General features: G+C 37.5%; 1 long non-coding RNA gene and 1 other non-coding gene across 4 annotated transcripts; both read right to left on the bottom strand.

Moving 5' to 3' along the window:
* Window positions 1-1,937: 1,937 nt before the first annotated feature.
* Window positions 1,938-14,869, bottom strand: LOC127941476 (uncharacterized). Of its 3 annotated transcripts, none has more exons than XR_008149027.1 (4): window positions 13,488-14,869; window positions 11,827-12,000; window positions 11,593-11,667; window positions 1,938-2,753 (listed from the first exon to the last, which is right to left on the bottom strand). It is a non-coding gene; the product is annotated as an uncharacterized LOC127941476 (long non-coding RNA). The 3 variants fall into 3 exon arrangements; XR_008149028.1 differs by having other exon boundaries at window positions 11,827-13,851; window positions 14,632-14,869; XR_008149026.1 differs by having other exon boundaries at window positions 11,827-14,869.
* Window positions 14,870-15,558: 689 nt separating this feature from the next.
* Window positions 15,559-15,686, bottom strand: LOC127942391 (U6atac minor spliceosomal RNA). The gene has a single exon (XR_008149314.1). It is a non-coding gene; the product is annotated as a U6atac minor spliceosomal RNA (small nuclear RNA).
* Window positions 15,687-15,702: the final 16 nt, after the last annotated feature.

Genomic DNA, 15,702 nt, shown 5'->3' with positions numbered 1-15,702 from the left:
AAGTGTGCAAGCTCATAAACCCACATACATTACCATTTGAACTTTTTAAAACAGACCGAGAAATACATTCTAGGCTCAAACAAAGCTCTTTTAAGTTTTAAAACTGAGAGCAAGAAGCAACCCTAGAATCTACATATATTACCCAGAAAGCTGACAGAAAACCATATGAATGTTGTAGAACTCAAAGTTCCAATTTTGTAGTACACAAGAACTGAAATCCATATATATCAACAGACCATGTGAATCTTCTAGAACTGATAGTAAGTGTATAACTGCTGGAACATGTATGAAAGTTGTAGAACTACCAGTGAACCATGTGAAAATTCTAGAACTCATTGCCAACCTGAAAAGTGCAGAACTCACAGCTAAACATGGAACAGTCAGGGTAAAGACAGGGGAATCCCTGCTTGAGCACTTCTGGAGACAGAGCATTTCAGCTGGGCACGTGGGCAACACTCTGCCCCTCAGAAGCAACATCACGGAGCTCCCATGGAGAGAGAAACAGATGGAAAAACTAGACAGAACAGAGAGTGGGTGAGATCTGGGCTGACCGCTGGATTGGTCACAGAACAAGAATGTGGAAAAAATGACACAAATAAGCAACCCACCCCCCATCAGCCGTTTCTGCTTCTTTCACTCCTTCTCTCTCTCTCTCCCTTCTCTTTTTCCCTCTCTCCTCTTTAACGTGTTGACCAGCTGTGGTACATTCTTTCCACCTTATCCCGTGGGTCAAGCAAACCATTTCACCATCTCTCTTCCAGACTACAGGATTGAGTGAGTCTACATTCACGTTTCTGTGTGTGTTGCCTTTCAGGGGGAAAAAATAACAATGAACTATGAATGAGTTAGTTTACCAAGAAACATGAAGATTTGGAGAAAGCTGATAACAGATAAAGATGAAAAAAATATATAGAAAACGCAGCCATTATTTACAATTGAGCATGTTTACAAACGTTGCATGTTATCAGCGCAGACAGATTTGTTGCTTATGCCTGCAGTGACTAATTTAATTCTCTAGCTTTTCCCCTATGTATTTGGTACACAAAGAAAGACCAATAGTGATAAAGGAGTGTGCTATTCTAAATATGTAATCATCTATGGGAGTGGATGATGTCTCATGAGTAACACTGTGTATGGACTTAAAATCACTCAAATATAAATCATCAATTAAAGTCTTTTAAAAAAAAAAAGTAAGAGAAAGGAAACACTGAAATATGTCATTTGGATTACATTTATGTTTGATGTTCTTTCGTAAATGTTCTTTTCTAAAACTTGTACTCTTTACAAACAAATGCATTGTGGGAAACGAAAAGGGGGAACGGCAAGCCCAGATGCTGCCTGTGTGGTAATGATTTCATTTGCAGCAGAGCTTGTCACATGACCGCTCGAGGAGTTTGAGGCTGATCTGCCTACTAGTGGCCATAAGAGACACTGCAGGCAGATGCACTCCTGGTTCCCATACGAACCCTTTTACTCGCAGTCACAGAGAAACAGAGCACAGCACTACAGGAAGTGAAAAAAACACAATTCCGCTGCTTTTTTTTTTTTTTTTTTTTTAATGCGAGTTAGTTTTATTGGTGCCTAAATCATGAAATATTTAACTTTTTTTATGTCAAAGTTTTTTATTTAGTTTGTAAATAGTTGCAGTTAACAACATTACAAATGGTTCAAACTTCATATGACGACACATAACATTACCATACTGTAAAAATAATAATAATAATTGAAAATAAAAATGCAAATTGCAACTTTGATCAGAAAAAAATTATGATAACGCAAACACAGATCAGTACAAAATGACCAAAAGTTTGTGCATGTCTGGGGAGGTGAGGAAAAAAAAAGTGTCGGACTGGAAACAGGATTTCCTCCGGCCAGCTGTCAGAATTCCCACCCACCCACACACCCACCCACCACTCCGAGACACTCCAGACCTGGGTTTTAGTTCCGGAATCATCATTGCATCAGTCCGCCTGTAGTCAGCCCTGAGAATTTGGACGAGGCATCTTTGCTTCCCGTCACGAGTCGATATTCGTCCTCAGATTGTGTAATATTATGTGCAATTAATATTAAAAGTATGCAATGATTTTTTTTTTTTTTAGTCAGTTTAATATAATTTAAGCCAGCAGCTGTACTGGCATTTTTTCCAACATTAATCCTAACAGGAAGCATTCATGTAGCAGGATTTCTATTGCCATGGTCAAAAATATAATTCAATATAATATTAAATATAATTTGGCATAAGTAAAGATGTAAATATGCAGTTACAATCAAATTCATGTGGCTATTTAAATATTAGAATAAGCAGTTCAAATAAATAAAGGACATGGAAATGTTAAAATTATTCCATTATGTCAAAAGACTACGAGATGTGATGAAGGGAAATCATTTGCTTGTGACTGATATACAGTTCTGAATTCTGTGTTTGACCAATCACAATCAATTATTCCAGAGCCTTTGTAATATGTATATTAAGTCTATTTTGTATTTCTTTTGCTTTTGACTTTCTTTGGAGGGGTTAAAACCATAAACAGGTTTAATAGTTCATACAGCCCACCTCCATTTCTTTCTCGTTTCCTTTTCTCTCCTCCTTATTTCCCTATCCGTGCTGGTGGTGCAGATATGCCAAGCTCATTTGTACTCTTCCCTCACATTCTCGCTGTTCTCTCTCTCTTTCTGAAACTTGAGCATTTCCAGATGTGCGCTGGAACAGAGGGATGGTGATGTCATCATGGGCTCTGCTTCCTGCACTGTCCCTGCATCCAAAAATCAGACAAACACACATAAACACACACAAAAGCCAGATATAAAGGGGGAACATTTGCCTTGGATGTAGAGAAGGGGAGGAAACAAAAAGAAAAAGACTGATAGGATGTCTTGAAAATCAGTTTGTGCAGAAATGTTCTCTCCCACACTACATCTACAAATACAGCACTACTGCTATAACACCACCTCAAACAGACTATAAATAAAGGGAAGAGCTCTTGTAGATTTTGGGGGTTTGTTGCCATTGGCCCTTTACTGATCTTCCAGTCAGTCACTCCTAAAAATACAATTTATTCACTAACTAGGGATGCGAAAATCGATCCTGAAGTATCGATATATCGATACTGATGTGAGTATCGATACTCAAATAAAAAATATCGATACTAAGGTGTTTTTATTTACCAGTGATTTTGTTTATTAAACAAAAAATAATTCCTACAATATGCCTTAAATTGAATGAATAACCTATGTTAGCAAATAATTGTGTGGAAGGGATTTTCCTGCTCATCTGACCACACGCAAATGTTGTAAGGCAGAATCAATCAATTACAGAGAGCGTTCAGACAGTGTATTTGGGGGGGGGGGGGGTGAAATGCTATTTCATGCATACTGAGTTAAAAAACTGTTAAAGAGTTGGATTCCCATGCTAAACTTGGACAAAGTTTCAAAAATTAAGTTGTACGTTTGACGGAGCAAATATATACAGTTTCAGTACATACCACATAGAGACGTCGATGCTGATGCTGCTCTTGTTAAATTTCAGCCTCAGGATCTGATTCTGGATCATAAATATACGCTGAATCTGACTGTTAGCCATGGTTTGTTTTGGATGATGGTTTTTTCCTCAAGGCAATGTCAGAGCCGTTAAATATGTCTTTCAACGGCTCTGGGTAATGTCACAGCTTCCAAACGCTCTCAACGCAAAAGCCTACTCGCGCTCGTGATTTTCCGGGAAAAATCGGTACAGACTATCTTTCTCTTATAAATATAATAAAACTAAAGACTTTTTGGAGATATGAAGGATGCAGTACTACTCTATAGGTCCTCAAGATTAACAGGATATTGAGTGAAAATGAGCATTTCTCCCCCCCCCCCCCCGGTTATAACAAAAATATAACCGAATAAGTTGCAATTAAGGTGTATTGAATGTTAAAATGCATTTCAAATATAAAGTAGGTATTATTACTCATTGTACTCATAATAATTAAATACATTTCATAATCTAAAAGTTCAGTTTAGAAGTATCGTATCGGCATCAATATCGACGATACTGGCCATTAAATGTATCGGTAACGTACTGAAAACAAAATATGTGGTATCGCCCATCCCTAACACTAACTACTCAGACACGCTAGCAACTCCATAGTGAAACATTAACAACTCAGAGCACCACAACAACTGCATTGCATCACCCTAAGAACTGCACGGCAATACACAAACAACTCAGAATACATCACGACTGCATCTTGACACAGTAACAACATAGAATACCTCAGTAACTGCCTAGAAACATCATAGGAACTGCCAAGTGACAAAGTAACAATTCAGAACACCTCAGCAACTGGATAGCAACACAATAGCATTATGTTGTTGTTGTTTTTTTGTACATGTAAACAGTAAGCACCACTCACTTTTTCTTCAGACAATGTAAAAATCTAGTGTAGTAGTAATAAACTGAGCTCTGAACATGAAAACAAGTTTAATGTTTCTTTCTCATGCAGACACATTCTCTCTCTCATTCACTTCAAACTCCCAACTGCACCTGGACATCCCAAAGGCATTGAGCTGCCTCAGTCCAGATGTGTGTGTGGAGTCAAATGGGTCAGCAGCATTTATAGGCAGCACTGACGGGGGACTCTGTGGAGAAGGGGCCGTGTTTGGATCGTCACTCAGCAACACCACTGTAAATAAATCTGAGTGAAGGATGCACAAAGAAAGGCAGCAGAGTACAAACACACATGTGTATCTTCAGACGTACATCTTTATGTCATTTTCACAGTTTTACAGGTCAATATGCTAAATTAATTTAACGACAAAAAGAACATTATGCTAGTCAATAATCAGCTATAATTTATATGCAATCAATTAACAAATAAATAGAATGAATATTAATATGCCTTATGACTATGGAACATTAGGAAATATCTTAGATTTTATTCCAAAAGCTCATGTAACTATTTAAATACCATGCTAAATTAATACAAATACATAATATTGTAATTAAACTAATTCCCGGTAATAACATAGTATATGTCCAAAAAATAAAACCTTTTTACTACCTTAATGCCAAAGTATCATGGAATTTGAATTACCCTAAAAACATACTATGGGATTACCATAAAAATTATTATGGTAGTAATGTAATGCTCTTTTTAAAAGAAATAGTTGTTTAAGTGGGTACATTAATGAATACTTTTATAGAAAAATGAATCAATTCATTCAAATTAAAAAGGAAGACTGTAAAAAAATTATAAAATATTAAATAGTTTTTTAGGTCTCTCTCTTATGATGAAGTCAGTTCTTTCAGTTTAATAATCACAATTATGTATGATGTTATCCGCCTCTGTCAAGCTTGAAACAAGTGTCTTTTTAAAAGCAAATGTTATTTCAAGGGAAAATCAGAACATGTGAAGCTCTGAGTCATTTCTTCTACAGGAATGACTGCACCATCATGCAGAAAAACCTCACACTGTATTTATTAAAGCAGACGGAGTGAAGATTGACAGTTCTGTAGAAGCGGCCCATCACTCTGAACCAGCAGCCAACACCAATATTCACCAAACACTTTTACAGAATATTGCCATGTTTAAACCTCTTTCTCTCTCTCCAACAAATCGTTCATCCTCAATGACGACTCAGGGGGGCGATTACTTAATATTTCTCCACTGGCGGTCAAATACTTTGCGGGTGAGCAGGGGGCATTTATTTCAATTGTATTAAAACAAAAATGTAGGACTACACCCTCAATGACCTTTTAAGGAGGTTTTGCCTGATTTAGCATCAAGATGGTCTTAGCTCCGCTGTATATATACGGTTCTGCCTTAAAAAGTCAGCGAGAGCTGGATATCTGTAGGTGGAGGTTTTCTTACAGGCCTCTGTAGCCTGATGAAATCCCACATGTGCCTTCAAATATACAAACAATACACAAGAGTCTTCTGAACAAAACACAAATCACTCATTAACTGATCTCATTAGTGAATTCAAGCATTACATTAGTTTTTCTCATACTGAGGGTTAGTGATTTGAACAAATTTTGGCCTATAGCCCTGCACTGTTTGTGCTTCAGACATAAATTATTCCTGACTTACTTTTATTACTTTTTTAAACATATTTTATGCCTGGAAGTCGATTAAAGAGGGAAAGCAGTTCGCAAACACCCAGAATACCCAGGAACTGCATAGTTCACACCAAAAATTATAACTATAAAGATATTAGCGTCCACACCAGTGAACGATATCGTCTGTTTATTCTAAGCGTACGTGCAACTTTTTTTTAGCAATCATCAGCTAGAGAAAAATCATTTTGAAAGTGATTCTAATGATATTGTTTCTTTGTCTTTATCCTTATAGCTGTGGTGTGGACTCTGCTATTCTTTAATACTTTTTTTAGAACAATTTTTAGAACTATATCTTTATTGTTATCTTTATAGTTACTGTCCTTGATGTGAACAGGGCTCAACAACTCAGAACAGCTCAAAAACTGCAAAGGAACACCCTAGAACCCTCAGAAACAGCCTAGCAACAGCACAGTCAAGAAAACAAGAGAAATCTGTTAGCAACAATACAGAATACAGAGCAGCTTCACACAGCATCGCTGTGTTGTGGCCGTAGGTTTTTCATGGGCAAACATGTGCCATTATATTATTAATGACATTTCATTTATGTTATATTTTAGTAATCACAGTCTAAAAATCTGTAATTATTGATGACTCAGTTCAGTATTACATGGTTCTAGAAGTGGCGCGGTTGGTCGGTTTGGTTTGGCGACTCTGTGCCTGTATAAACATGAGCTCATCAACTAACCATCAACTAATCACAGCTAATTAAATCAATGAGAAATTGCTTGAAAGGTAAACACAAGGCTTTCAGTGGAGTTGAGACCTTTGAGCTGAGGTAAAACACAAAAGTCTGGCGCACACGGACACGTGGATGGAGCCAGAAAACAGTCATGATATGCCCACCTAGAAAATCAGAATTTTCTATTTAAAAAAAAAGTACACAGTGAGTAAAAGGTCATTAGTGTAAATGTGTCTGCATACAGCAATCCTAAATTACTCTAATGGAATGGAAAACTACTGGAAAACTTATGCTTACTGAGGCTGCATTTAATTAGTCAAATATATAGTAAAACAAACATATTATTACTATTTAAAATAACCATTTTCTATTTTAAAATGTAATTAATTCCTGTGATCAAAGCTGTATTTTCAGCATCATTCCTCCAGTCTTCAGTGTCACATGATCTTCAGAAATCCTTCTAATATACTGATTTACCAGACAAGATACATTTCTGATTATTATCAATGTTGACAACAGTTGTGCTGCTTTATAGTTTTTTGGAAAAATGTAATACATTTGTTCAGGATTCCTAAATGAATAGAAAGTTTAAAAGAACAGAATTCTTTTGAAATAGAACATTTTAAATGTGTAATATTTTTACTGTCACTTCTGATTATTTTAAAGGGGGGGTGAAATGCTATTTCATGCATACTGAGTTTTTTACACTGTTAAAGAGTTGGATTCCCATGCTAAACATGGACAAAGTTTCAAAAATTAAGTTGTACGTTTGAAGGAGTATTTTTGTTCCCAAAATACTCCTTCCGGTTTGTCACAAGTTTCGGAAAGTTTTTTTCGAGTATGGCTCTGTGTGACGTTAAATGGAGCGGAATTTCCTTATATGGGTCTTAGGGCACTTCTCCTGGAAGAGCGCGCGCTCCCGTATAGCAGAGCACTGAGAGCACAACAGACTTCACTGATCAGTGCGAGAGCGTCGCGAAAAGTCACAAAAGAAGTGTGTTTTTGGTTGCCAGGGCAAGACAACCCTGCACAGATTACCAAAAAAAACAGCATTAAGGGACCAGTGGATGGAGTTTATTTTTAGAGCATCAACGGAGTTGTGCAAGTGTTTGTGTTTGTTCCCTGCATTTCGAAGATGCTTGTTTTACAAACAAAGCCCAGTTTGACGCCGGATTTGCACATCGTTTATTTCTTAAGGATGATGCAATCCCAACGAAAAAGGGTCACAATCGTGTGTTGGAACCGCAGGTGGTGAGTAAAACTGCTTAAAATATCTCTGCCTCCTTGTTAGTGCGTCCGCCTCCCATGCCGGAGACCCGGGTTCGAGCCCCGCTCGGAGCGAGTCGTTGCTGCTGATGCTGCTCTCGTTCAGTTTCAGCCTCGGGATCTGATTCTGGATCATGAATAAACGGCTGAATCTGACTGTTAGCCATGGTTTGTTTTGGATGATGGTTTTTCCCTCATGGTAATGTCACAGTTTCCACATGCTCTCAACGCAAAAGCCTACTGGCGCTCGTGATTCTTTAGCTTCCACACGTCACGCCTCCAGCCGGTCGTGTTTTTCTGGGAAAAATCGGTACAGACTATCTTTCTCTTATGAATATAATAAAACTAAAGACTTTTTGGAGATATGAAGGATGCAGTACTACTCTATAGGTACTCAAGATTAACAGGATATTGAGTGAAAACGAGCATTTCACCCCCCCCTTTAATGCATCCTTGTTGAACAAAACAAACTTTTGAACCCTAAACTTTTAAATCTAATTATTTAAACAGATAAATGGCTGTCATGTTACACAATGTTAATTTAGCAAATGACTAACAATAATAATAATAAACTGTTATTTTGCATTTTTTAATCCAATTTTGTGCAAAAAAAGAATTAACGTATATCCAGTCAGCAATATTACATCTGTTTTGCTTTTTAATCTAATTTCGTGCAAAAAATAAATAAATAACTTTAACTTTTGCTAATCTGATCAAATAATATTAAACATTCTGGACCGATATTAATAGCTTGTGTGTAATAGCAGTCCAAAGGTCAAATCAAGCACACTGCAATCAGTAGTTTCCAAAATATTATTTTGTTTTTAAAAACCTGAGTGGAATTAAAATAGGGACACATGCACAGAGAGAGAGAGAGAAAGAGAGAATGTGTGTGGATAGATGAAATACGAAACAAAACAGGCAATAGAATATAAGAAGGATAGAAGATTAACGAACGTGAGAAAAGTTCCACGTGTACCTTCAGGCAAGAAACTGAAGATCTTCAGCAGGACATGAAAGAAAGACTATAGGGGAGGGGGAAACATGGTGCACAGAGAGCAAAACAGAGGAAAAACAGCCATCATCCTGACTTTCCATCCATCACCTCATCTTTCTGAAGGGGGCAGGGCATTGGTCGAGATGACTGTCAACTGCAGTTATGATGATACAGATAGTATGGGCTGAAACACTCAAAGATGTCATTAACCTCTTAAAGTTCACCCAAAAGTAAAAGCTTGGCTCACAGTCATTACTCACTGAATGACTTTCAGTCTTCTGTTGAAAACAAAAGGCCATTGCTCATGGTTCAACTCAATTAAAGTGAATAATGACTGAAACCGTTGAAATACATCATAAAAACAGTTACTATATTCAGTATATACATACTATATTCAGATGCATACGATATCTTTTGTGAAAAATAGATGAAAATTTAAGTCATTGCATACTGCAAATCTTGACATCTGGCTTGGGTATGTCCAGGAGAATATTTGAACAAATCAGACTGAAGCAAAGACATTTTCAATTTACGTTAAAAATAATAATAATAATAATTTCAGTCTATCCTCACACCAGCGTTTTCTTCTTATTACTGAGATATTTTTAATAGTTTTTATCAATATTTTTAATCAATATTCAATAAATAAAATATTTAGTTTTTCATTCGAGCTGCAATTTTTGTGTACATTTCTAATTTTGTCATCTTTAGTGTTTTTTTTTCCTATGTGGTTTATATTAATTTTATTTCCATTTTGTTTCAATTATCAACTTAACTAAATTAAAATATCAAATATAATGTAATAGCTGAAATAAGTTTGAGTTTTTTATACCTTATTCTATTGCTGTTAAGGTTAATTTTATTTCAAGTAATGATTTTGGTAACACTTTAGTATAGGGTCCAATTGTCACTAATAACAATTTGCCTATTAGCATGCCTATTATTAAAATATTGGCTGTTTATCACTGCTTATAAATGATGCATGACATGCATACCCAATACCCTAAACTTAACAACTACCTTATAAACTAATAATAAGCAGCCAATTAGGAGTTAATTGAGGCAAAATTCATAGTTAATAGTGAGAATTGGACCTTAAAATAATGTGTGACCATGTTTTTTTCAACGGTTTTAGTTTTAGTTAAAGGCGGGGTGAAATGCTCGTTTTCACTCAATATCCTGTTAATCTTGAGTACCTATAGAGTAGTACTGCATCCTTCATAACTCCAAAAAGTCTTTAGTTTTATTATATTCATAAGAGAAAGATAGTCTGTACCGATTTTTCCCGGAAAAACAGGAGCCACTGGAGGCGTGACGTGTGGGCGGAGCTAAAGAATCACGAGCGCCAGTAGGCTTTTGCGTTGAGAGTGTTTGGACGCTGTGACATTACCGTGAGGAAAAAAACATCCAAAACAAACCATGGCTAACAGTCGGATTCAGCCGTTTATTTATGATCCAGAATCCCGAGGCTGAAACTGAACGAGAGCAGCAGCAGCAACGACTCGCTCCGAGCAGGACTCGAACCCGGGTCTCTGGCATGGGAGGCGGACGCACTAACAAGGAGGCAGAGATATTTTAAGCAGTTTTACTCACCGCCTGCGGTTCCAACACACGATCGTGACCCTTTTTCGTTGGGATTGCATCATCCTTAAGAAATAAACGATACGCAAATCCGTCGTCAAACTGGACCTTGTTTGTAAAACAAGCATCTTCGAAATGCAGAGAACAAACACAAACACTTGCACAACTCCGTTGATGCTCTGTAAAAATAAACTCCATCCACTGGTCCCTTAATGCTGTTTTTTTTGGTAATCTGTGCAGGGTTGTCTTGCCCTGGCAACCAAAAACACACTTCTTTTGTGACATTTCGTGATGCTCTCGCTCTGATCAGTGAATGTCTGTTGTGCTCTCAGTGCTCTGCTATACGGGAGCGCGCGCTCTTCCAGGAGAAGTGCCTTAGGACCCATATAAGGAAATTCCGCTCCATCTAACATCATACAGAGCCATACTCGAAAAAAACTTTCTGAAACTTGTGACAAACCGGAAGTAGTATTTTTGGAACAAAAATACTCCTTCAAACGTACAACTTAATTTTTGAAACTTTGTCCATGTTTAGCATGGGAATCCAACTCTTTAACAGTGTAAAAATCTCAGTATGCATGAAATAGCATTTCACCCTTCCTTTAACTAAAATAACCCTGTCTCACACAAAGCTACCGTATGATGTCATAAGACTGTATGAATCATATGGATAATTTAATAATATTTCTCTTCTCGCTTTCCAGTATTGAAACCAGGTCAGGTTTGGAAAGTCACGAACGGCCTGATTTTAAATGAACTGTTCCTTTAAAGAGACCCAAACCTCAAAATGGAAAAGGTAAAAGAATGTTCTGGAATGTTCTGGTCGCTTCTGTGAGGATCCGGACCGTGGCATCTTTATTAAAGGAAACATTCTGTATAAAGACTCAAAATGAGGTTTTGGACACTACAAAGTGCGCCCATTGAACAGAGGTCACATTGTGCTCTGGGAAACATAGTTCTAACCCTCACCTTCTCTGGAAATAACTCGTCTTTGCGGTTTTTGAGACTTGGGATTTTAAATGTCATGGTCCATTCGCCAGAAACCTAGAAAAAATATGTGATTAAAACCATATTAAACTGATAGATTGCATTAGATAATGTTGCCTGTAGCATGTATGATTAACTAGATTGCATATTCTAAAGAAAACAGGAGTGGGTTTGCCTGTGTGTCCAAGTCAGACCAGAAAGCGAGTTTTCTTGAACCTTGTACATCTTTGTCCTTCGTTCTGTTTTCCTATTTACTTTCCACTTTATTCCCATCTGGTGTGTAGTATTCATGTATTTTTGGCCGAGCAGATCATCTCTCACTCTCTTTAGCAGTGTGACTCAGTCCCGCAGTGATGATGAAATTGGTTTTGGGTCTGCTGGGTCCAACTTCTGGCAGGAACGGACAAGAAAAGAGCCAGTTACACGGAAAATTCTCCTGCAGCCAGAACAGATAACATTCACACAACACCGCGGAAACAGATACAGAACAACATGAAAACATCTTGCCTAGAGACCAACCACGAACGAGAGACCCCACAACTTGTTCGTTTTGACCATTCAAACTTTGAGATTTACGACAGATAGCTGGACAGACTGCTAATGTCTTTTCTACGCTTTTCAGACTGATGTCACATCTCACCAATAGAGAATGACATAAATCAGGGCTCTCCAAACTCAGTTCTGCAGAGTTTAGCTCCAGTTTTCCTCAACGCACCTGCCTGGAAGTTTCTAGTATTCCTAGTGAGACCTTAATTAGCTGGTTCAGGTGTGTTTGATTAGGGTTGAAGTCTAAATGTGTACGATACTTACCTGCAAAACAGACATTGGTAGTCAACATGAAGTATCTACAGTACAAACTTTTTTAATCACATAATGTGATATATCTCTTTACTCCTCATGAAAAAACTCTTTTTTTCCTTCAGGAATTGGTTACAGTTGTCTCTGTTTGGCATGTAGTTAAAGGGGAGGGGCTAAAAAAAAGGGCTCCATGATGTCAGCTGTTCAGAAGCGGAGCGAGTTACATTTAAAGCTGCAGTAGGTAACTTTTGTAAAAATATATTTTTTACATATTTGTTAAACCTGTCATTATGTCCTGACAGTAGAATATGAGACAGATAATCTGTGAAAAAAATCAAGCTCCTCTGGCTCCTCCCAGTGGTCCTATTGTCATTTGCAGAAACTCCATCGCTCCCGGTAAGAAACAACCAATCAGAGCTGCGGTCCGTAACTTTGTTTGTGTTCAAAATGTAGAAAAATGTATATAATAAGCGAGTACAACATGAATCCATTTTCCAAACCGTGTTTTTGGCTTGTCCTGAATCACTAGGGTGCACCTATAATAAGTGTTTATATTCGGACTATTTTAGATTGCTTCGGGGGTACCGCGGCGGAGTAACTCAGTACTTTGTGATTCTACATAGACATAAACAGAGAGAAGTAGTTCCGGCTACAATGTTCTTCCGCAAGACGCAAGCAGTTCTGTTTATTAACCGCTAGAGCGTCAAAAGTTACCGACTGCAGCTTTAATCAAAGATGCTGTTTTTCTTTAGAATTACTGTATAGAGAAAGTAAACCGATTCAATGTTTGTTGGCTTTGAAAGATAGATCAATGGTTTTTCATTTTTACACAATAAGTCCCAATCTTATACAATAAGTCAGCTAATTTCACACATGTGTTCGCTAACAGATCCAGCCGCACTGAGGATCATTTCTCACCCGGTGAGTCATGCACTAGATGACGTGAGCGTTCTGGCTGTCACAGCGCTGTGTGACCCACGTTTGTGGTTTTATGAAGGAGACAGAGAACAGATTGGCTTGTCAGAAGTTCGTTTTCAAGCAATGTTTGGTTTAAGTGCTACATTGTAATGAAACTCAACATGATAGATGGAGTTTGCTGGAGCCGCAGCACTGCTGACTCATACTGTGGAGAATGTGGAAGGGTCACTGCTTGCAGGAGGAGGTGAAGAAGAAGAGGAGGAGGAAGGCCGCAGGGACCCAACATCTGGATCTCGATCTATAGTGACAACAAACTGAAAACGGTGTGTGACATGAGCCGGATCTGGAATAGAAAGATCTAGATCTAAATCCAGTCTGACACTAAATAAAGGCAAGAGATATAGAAAGAGTTTTCGAAAGAAACGGGAATCCAGCATCTTTTTGGAGCAGCAAATCTCAAAAACAGACTTGGCCTTGTAAAACTCACACACACGTCTGCTTCGGTCATTAGTGAAGGGAAAAATGCTGGAGGGAAAGATTAAGAAAAGGTGCATTAGTTAATTTGTTCGAATTTCACCTAAACTCTACATCATTGAGTCCCATTAAAGTGATTATTTAAGCAAGAGATGCTGATACGTTGTGAATAAGAGCTCAAGGTTTGGCTGGATAGGGGGGAAAGCATTAATTAAGAGTAAAATAATACTTACTTCTGGTAACCCATAACAATATTTACAACATATTATGTTTTAGTTACGTTTAAAAACAGTCCTGACAAAGAAAATTAAGCAAATTAATGAAGTGTAAACCTTCCATGAGATCTAATCATAAATAAGCCAAGCTAAATGATATGATCTATATTACGTAATATGATATACTATATAGACTAGAGAATACCATGAGGTGCATTTTGGAATGTAGAATTGACCAATCAGCATCCAAGATTGGAAATTTCCATTTTAGAACGACTACTGGAGTATAACTCAACACCACTTTCACTCTTACTAAACACCTCTGTGATGGAGTGTGACTGCCACCTAGTGGACACATCATGCAAACACGTTTCTAGATTGCATATTAAATGAGCTTTTCTCCATTCAACTTTAATTTAGAATTATTATCACTACTATTATTGTATTTAAAAATATTGTATTATATGTCTAATCAATACAGAAATATATTACTAAAATATTTAATAATTTTCTTTTTTTAAGTATTTATGGATTTCTTAAGTTAAAATCATGGAGCTCTTATTTTGACTAAAAACTCAAGAGAGACCTTAAAGATAGCTTTAAAGAAAGCATTAACCTTTTTGAGCCAGAAGACCAATCTAAATCTTGAGATGCATGCGTCAGGAGTTCAGTGTTCAGAGTCAGATCAGACAGCTCCAGTCCAGACAGAGCTCCACTGAGGAAAACACAGACACATGATCACAACATGAAGAGGTACTGACGTTCTCTCTCCAGCGCTGGACACACCGGTGTCGGCTGGATTCAGCTCTGATTCTTAAAGTGCAGGCTGACCAGACATCAGCAGCGATGCTTTGTTCTCTGAAACACACATGGGTGAAACATCAAAAACAGTGTTTTTCTGCTTCTAACTTTTTTTTGACAACTGCCTGTGCAAATGTTTTTAGCTAGTACCTCATACATCTCAGGTTTGAAAATGAAATGAAAGTTTCACACAACTCCCGCGCTCGTTCGTTGAAGTGAATCTCGCGAGATTTTGTCAATCGCTTTCATTGGCAGTGTGGGCAGACATTCTCTGGGCATATAAGTACCATTTACAGAAGACGTGTTAAAATTATGCCCCGATTCGTAACAAAAAAAATTCATATTCTGATTTGAAACCCCATAACATTTTTCTGAGATGTTTATTTACGAAAGACAATTTGAAAATTAGCCAGATCATATTTAAAGACCAAGCAGGGGGAGTGTTTATGATCAAACCTCCAAACATTTGATATCTCTGAAAAGACGAAGCATGTTATGATCTGAGAAATTCACTAAAATATAATGTCATCAGAGGACAAAGTTATATATGCCTGGGTCCCTGGAGGATGTAGCTTCACGAATATGTTAAATCAAAGACTCTTCATAGTGAAATCTTATGGAATGTTAGTTGTTTCTTTCGTCTTATATACAGAATTGTACAGAACACTGAGAGAATGCTGTGTGGTTTTAGAGCTGTGACATGAATCCAGCCCTGTTTGTAATAATGAGACACAACAAACAAAAAAAAACTTGGTTAGAGATGCCACGAAGTAGGTGGCAATGCCTTAACCATATGTGTGTTGAAGGTCACTAGGACCTCTTCCATCCTTGTCAAGGGGAGTGCTAACCTTCTCTCCTTTCATACAACACAATAAAAGGCGGACGT

Source organism: Carassius gibelio, chromosome A21 (genome assembly GCF_023724105.1).
Source record: "Carassius gibelio isolate Cgi1373 ecotype wild population from Czech Republic chromosome A21, carGib1.2-hapl.c, whole genome shotgun sequence".
Classification (NCBI taxonomy): Eukaryota; Metazoa; Chordata; class Actinopteri; order Cypriniformes; family Cyprinidae; genus Carassius; species Carassius gibelio.
Note: the sequence above shows the minus strand (reverse complement) of the source record. Positions and strands in the feature narration are given on the sequence as shown.